The sequence below is a fragment of the Ictalurus furcatus genome, chromosome 16, assembly GCF_023375685.1.
Source record: "Ictalurus furcatus strain D&B chromosome 16, Billie_1.0, whole genome shotgun sequence".
Taxonomy (NCBI): domain Eukaryota; kingdom Metazoa; phylum Chordata; class Actinopteri; order Siluriformes; family Ictaluridae; genus Ictalurus; species Ictalurus furcatus.
In genome coordinates this window covers 7,568,869-7,575,156 of record NC_071270.1, presented here as the reverse complement: position 1 = coordinate 7,575,156, position 6,288 = coordinate 7,568,869, and positions in this window count along the sequence as shown.

Sequence of the window (6,288 nt, the reverse complement as noted above, 5' to 3'; positions counted from 1 at the left end):
CTCAAGCCATGTTCCTGTCTGAGGGAACATATCACGACTAACCAAGTTCTGCTTACGCCAAAGTCTGCTGACACGGCCGACCAAGTTCTGCCTTCCTGTTCCGCTGAGGACAGCACTCTGCCTTCCTGTTCTGCTGAGGACTTCGCTCTGCCTTCCTCTTCCATTGAGGATGACGCTCTGCCTTCTCACACTGCTGAAGCTGACAAACAAGCTTCCCTTAATCCTCCGGTAGTAGCGCCTTTGGGGGGGGGGGTGTTCTGTCATGATTTCTCCTCACACAAAGCGCTGGAGCACGCAGCGCTCTCTGAAGCTTGAAGTGCGAGCGCGCTTCCAGGTTTCAGTGAAATTGACTTTGTTTACTTTTGACACGTGCATTTGTCATGATTTCTCCACCCCTGTATTGTCATTGGTTGTTCCCTTATGTGTCATCATTAGTCTCAGCGGTTTTGTGTTCACCCTTTTTATTATGTTTCTTATTTAAACCCCTCGTGTGTCCATTGTTCATCGCGAAGTACATGAGTGTTTTCCGTTTACCAAGCCTTTGTTCATAGTTTCATGTCTCATAGTTTTGATCCTGTTCTTGACCTCGTTCTTTGATTCTAGTCTAGCCCTGTTAATGCCCATTTGCCAATCGCCTGACCCTTTGCCTGTACTGACCACACCTGTGTTTCATGATTTGGATTTGTCTGCCTATCTCTCATCTAATATAGCTCTTATCTGCACTTGCATCTGTCCTAACCTCCTGTATGAGACAATATCTCATACTAAATACTTTAGATCTTCAAACGAAATACAAAATACAACAAAGGCAACCTGAGTAAACACACAATAAAGTTTTTATTTATTTACTTTTTTATTGAAGCAAAAAAAAGTTTTCCAACACCTATCACCAATGTGAAAAACTAATTGCCCCCTTAAAATTATAATCTGGTTGTGTCACTTTTAGCAGCAATAGCTGAAACCAACTGCTTCCGATAACTGGAGATCACTCTTTCACTTACTTCTAGGACTAGGACTTAATCCTGTGCTTTGGACCATTGTCTTGCTGCATAATCCAGTTGTGCCTGAGTTTCAACTTACGGACTGAAGACCGGACAGTCTCCTTTAGGATTTTCTGGTAGAGAGCAGAATTCATGTTTTCCTCAATTATTGCAAGTTGCCCAGGCCCTTTGGCAGCAATGCATCCCCACACCGTCACACCTCCACCACCATGCTTGACCATAGGTATGATGTTCTTTTTGTGGAATTCTGTGTTTGGTTTACACCAGATGTAACAGTACCCCCATCTTCCAAACAGTTCCACTTTCAACTCATCAGTCCACAGAACATTCTCCCAAAAGGTTTGAGAATCATCAAGGTGTGTTTTGGCAAAATTCAGATGAGCCTTAATGTTCACCTGGGTTAGTGGTTTTGCCTTGGCACGCTTTCATGGATGCCATTTTTGCGCTGTGTCTTTCTAATACTGGTGTCATATACTGTAGATCCTTTGATGTTGTCCTTGGCTCTTTTGTGACTTCCTGGATGAGTCGTTGCTGTGCTCTTGGAGGAATTTTGGAAGGCCGGTCACTTCTGGGAAGGTTCACTACTGTGCCAAGTTTTTCCATTTGGAGATAATGACTCACTGTGGTTCTTTGGAGTTCCAGAGCCTTCGAAATAACTTTGAAACCCTTCTCAGACTTATGTATTTCAATCACCTTGTTCCTCATCATTTCTGGAATTTCTTTCAAATTTGGCATAGTGTGTTCCTGGGTAAAACCTTTTAACCAACTTCATGCTGTTGAAAAAATTCTATTTAAGTGTTGATTTCATTGAACAAGGTTTGCAGTAACAGGCCTGGTTGCGTCTAGTCCAGCTGAACCTCATTATGCATGATTTGGGGAATTAGGAACTATGGGGGCAAGTACATTTTCACACAGGCCCAGTTGTTACTGGAAAACATTTTGCTTCAATAAATAACATTATCATAAAAAAAACTGTATTTCATGTTTTTCTCAGGTTGCCTTTGTTTTATCTTCAATTTTGTTTTCATTTCTAACAATTTAGCATGAGATATACACAAAAACAGAAGAAATCAAAAACTTTTACACAGCACTGTACACTTTTACTTTTACTTTTACTGTTAAAAAAAAAAACAGTAAAGAAATGGCAGCACTGTTGCCAGTAAGTTACTGAAAAATTAACGGTGTCTTGTTGTTTCTGAAATGTACAGTTAGATGCTGTTTTTTGCTAATACAGCATAAAGTTGTTATTTTTACATTTGTTATATACATTTACAGTAAAATACTGACAAAAGGATTAGCAGTTAATTAACTGCTAATTAATTAATTAGCAGTTAATTAATCTTTATTTGCACTTTTTCACAAGAGGTATATTTGCAGAATGGTACTGTAAACTACAGTACAAATATACTACATGCTACTGTATAAGCTATTGATTAATGGACTGCTAGCAAAAAGGACTACAGTTATTGTTTTTGTTTTACATTTCTTTTCTAAACCTTGTGATTTGATAAATTACCCCTTAGCAGTCTTGCTGTAAAACTATGATGTTTAAATACAGTGCATACAGTAAATGCATCCTTTAAAATAGTGACTTAAAATTTTTAACACAAAGTGTCTTTTAAAAAAATGTCTCTTTATTAAGCTTTAGAAAAGCTTTTGAAAAGCTACCTTGAAAAACAAATAAAAGCCTGAAGCAAAAACTACAATTTCAGTCATTAAAAAACAAACAAACAAACAAAAAATCAAACTTTAACAAGAACAAGTGTGCTCACTGAACACAAATAAACATAAAAGACAAAATCAGTAGTTGACAAGCCAAGTGAATGAATGAACATACAAACCCTTTGTACAAAATCAGTAGGTAATTGGTAAATAAACATACATGTAACATATGTACATTTCAACTATATAAATAATACATACATAAATACATTACTTTAACAAGTCTTGCAGTCTGTCCAAAAACTAAACTCTGGACACAAACAGACTTGAGTGACTGACTGAAAAAGTGGCTGAGTGTCTGAATGAATGAGTGACTTAGTGAATACCTGAAAAAAAAAAAAAAAATAGCGTGACTAAAGGGGTGTGTGCGTGTATGTGTGTGCGTGTGCATGCGTGTGTGTGTGTATGTGCGTGTGCATGTGCGTGTATGTCTGAGTTCACTGACTTATATAAAGTTCCACTCAAAGTCCATTCGTTTCTTTAGTAGACTGGAGACACGAGAGTTGACTGATGTCATCTTTTTCTGTGCGATCGACCCCGTCTGTTTTGACAAGATTTTGCTTCGTCCAGCCTTGGTGCCTCTCTCAAAATTTATTCTGATGAACCGCCTGAAAAATTAGCGTGGAAAAAAATTTACTCACTGAGATAATATATCTATAGCTATTCTATTCTTGCATGAAAAACACTGGCCTTTACTGTGTTAGGTGTGGGTAATGTTACATTTTAGCATCTTTATAGGAGTTACACATTGTCACCTGTAAATACACACACACACACACACACACACACACACACACACACACATATATATATATCCTTCTACTGAGACCCCACCCATTGACTTGTGTCCTCTGTAGTGGACTTTTTGTTTTCATGCATCCTTTAACTTTTTTGAACTACTCTAGCAATTCTAGTGATATATCCTGCTATACACTGGGATACTAAGAACAACTTCTTACACTGCATCCAAAATGGACAGAATAGGAACAAGCACATTTTATGGAAAGCAGAGAGATAACTAAAATATTGTAATTTTTTATTGTTTTTTTTTTTTTTTTTTTTTTACTATGATTATCACATATATTCTTTCTTATTAAAGTGTCAGGAATAATAAATTTAGTTCTGAAAGCAGTGCAGTTGTTTGTGTTTCAAAATATTAGACGTTTTTATGAATGTCAATTATAGTGGACACCACGGCCATCTTAATGTCACCATGTCAATGACATCATGTTCTATACACACATACTATTCACTACAACCAGTGATAAATCATCTGTGACAAGTATAATTTATCAATGAGGCTTGTAGATTATCCACATTGTGTCATGAAATATGCAAACTGGCGAAAGAATGCAAAGTTTGTACTTTTGATTTTGACAAATTGTATGGGCATACAGTGCCCTCCACTAATATTGGCACCCTTGGTAAATATGAGCAAAGAAGGCTGAGAAAAATTGCCTTTATTGTTTAAGATTTTGATCTTTTGCTAAAAAAAAAAAATCACAAAAATAATCTGCTCACATGGATATCAAACAATTGCAAAAAATGGCATTGTCTGTTTTACTTTTTTCTGACTTAGCATAAGACATTCTGCTGTTTCTTTGACATTTTGCACTTTCACTGCATTTTTATGGGCTATGCAACCCAGCACATGTTCACCTCCTCAACTGCAGCACATTAGCTTCATTCCATACTCACATATTCTATATTCATGATTGCCACCACCACACCTAGCACATCACTGTTTATCTAAGTGGTGGAGGTACGTATGGTCTAACAGTATTACAGCATATGTATCCAGTATACACCCTCTCAGGCATTCTGTCCTCGTCAAATTGTATTGATAAACTCTCTGATAAACTATACACCTTTTCACTGCCTCTAACGCATTGTAATCATTTTGCTTCAATCACATTTCCTCTTACAATAGAGCTCTTAATTTTATCAGGTAGTATATCTGTTGGAACTCCAGTAATTACTTCCTTTCTCCAAGTCTTTGTAGTTGATATCATGCAAGATACTTACTGACCAAGGATGAATCCCAATGCTTCCTTCTGTTGTTTGCCATCCTTACAAAAAATGTATAAATTTCCAGCTCTCAATATCTTGGCACTGTCAATTTCTCCTAAAGCTTTCTTCAGCTCATTAGTTAACGTAATGGGCTCTACCGCTGATAGTGATTGGGAAAACTTTAACAGTACCTAAAATTATTTGTTGTTTCTCCTTTCTTCTTGATTATCCTTTTCACTAGCTGTACCTGATCCTTTCTTTTTTTGGTTCACAACTGTATATCATCCTTGCTCTGTCTTTTCTCTGCCAAATATTTCATCCTCCATTTACAGATCAGTACCAGAACTATTGTCACTTCCTTCCATTAACACTCCAGTCACAACCCAGTGTTGCCAACTGCCTCAACTTGCATTTTCCTAGCCTTCTGGCTCTGAAACTCTCTCCTAATTCCTTTTCATGCTTCCTCTATAAACCACACAGCACATCTAGAATGGAAACAGCTCTATCTAAGAACAGGGAGGAGAGAAACACACATCACACACAGCTCAGTACAGGGTACCCACAAAATACTGGAAGGGATGAGGAAAACCCATAACAAACATGAACTTCACTATCTTCACCATCAAAGTCTGCTCTTCACCACTCAGGCTTGTGGAAGTATGCCGTGCCTCAATTAAAGGAGATTTCTGAGGACCTCAGAAAAAGAGTTATGAGTGCTCACCAGGCTGAAAATGTTACAAAACTATTTCTATAATTTTTTACTCACAGTTATATTTATATAGCACTTTTCTAGACACTAAAAGCGTTTTACATAGTAGGGGGGAATCTCCTCAACCACCACTAAAGTGTAGCATCCACATGGATTATGCGACAGCAGCCATAGTGCACCAGAACACCCACCACACGCCAGCTATTAGTGGAGAGGAGAGAGTGATGTAGCCAATTCAGAGATGGGGTTTATTAGGGGGCCATGGGGAAATTTCACCAGGACACCAGGGTATACCCCTACTCTTTTACGATAAGATTTCTGGGATTTTTAATGACCACAGAGAGTCAGGATGTCGGTTTAACATCTCATCTGAAAGACATGCTGTTTTTAGTGTCCCTGTCATTATACTGGGGCATTAGGCCCTACACAGACTACAGGATGAGCACCCCCTTCTGGCCTCACTAATACCACTTCCAGCAGCAACCTTAATTTTCCCCAGGAGGTCTCCCATCCAGTGTCTGGCCAGGCTCAATACTACTTAGCTTTAATGAGAACCCAGGCAAGAAACTATCAGAGTTTACCCACCACCAATCCACTATGAGGCAGATATACAAATTGTGTAAAGCATATTAGGTTTGCACTTACCTTCTCATGTGAAAAAATAAGTACACCCCATGAATATTTTTGCCTTTTTTGACATATTTGGACAAGCAAACATTTGATTCTCTTTGAAACAGAGCTCTATGAGAGTGGTACACTTACTTCAGAGAAGTTATTATGCAAATGAAATAGGAGGAAATGTATTTGGTAGTGTTTTGACAGTAACAACATTTTCAAGAATTTTCT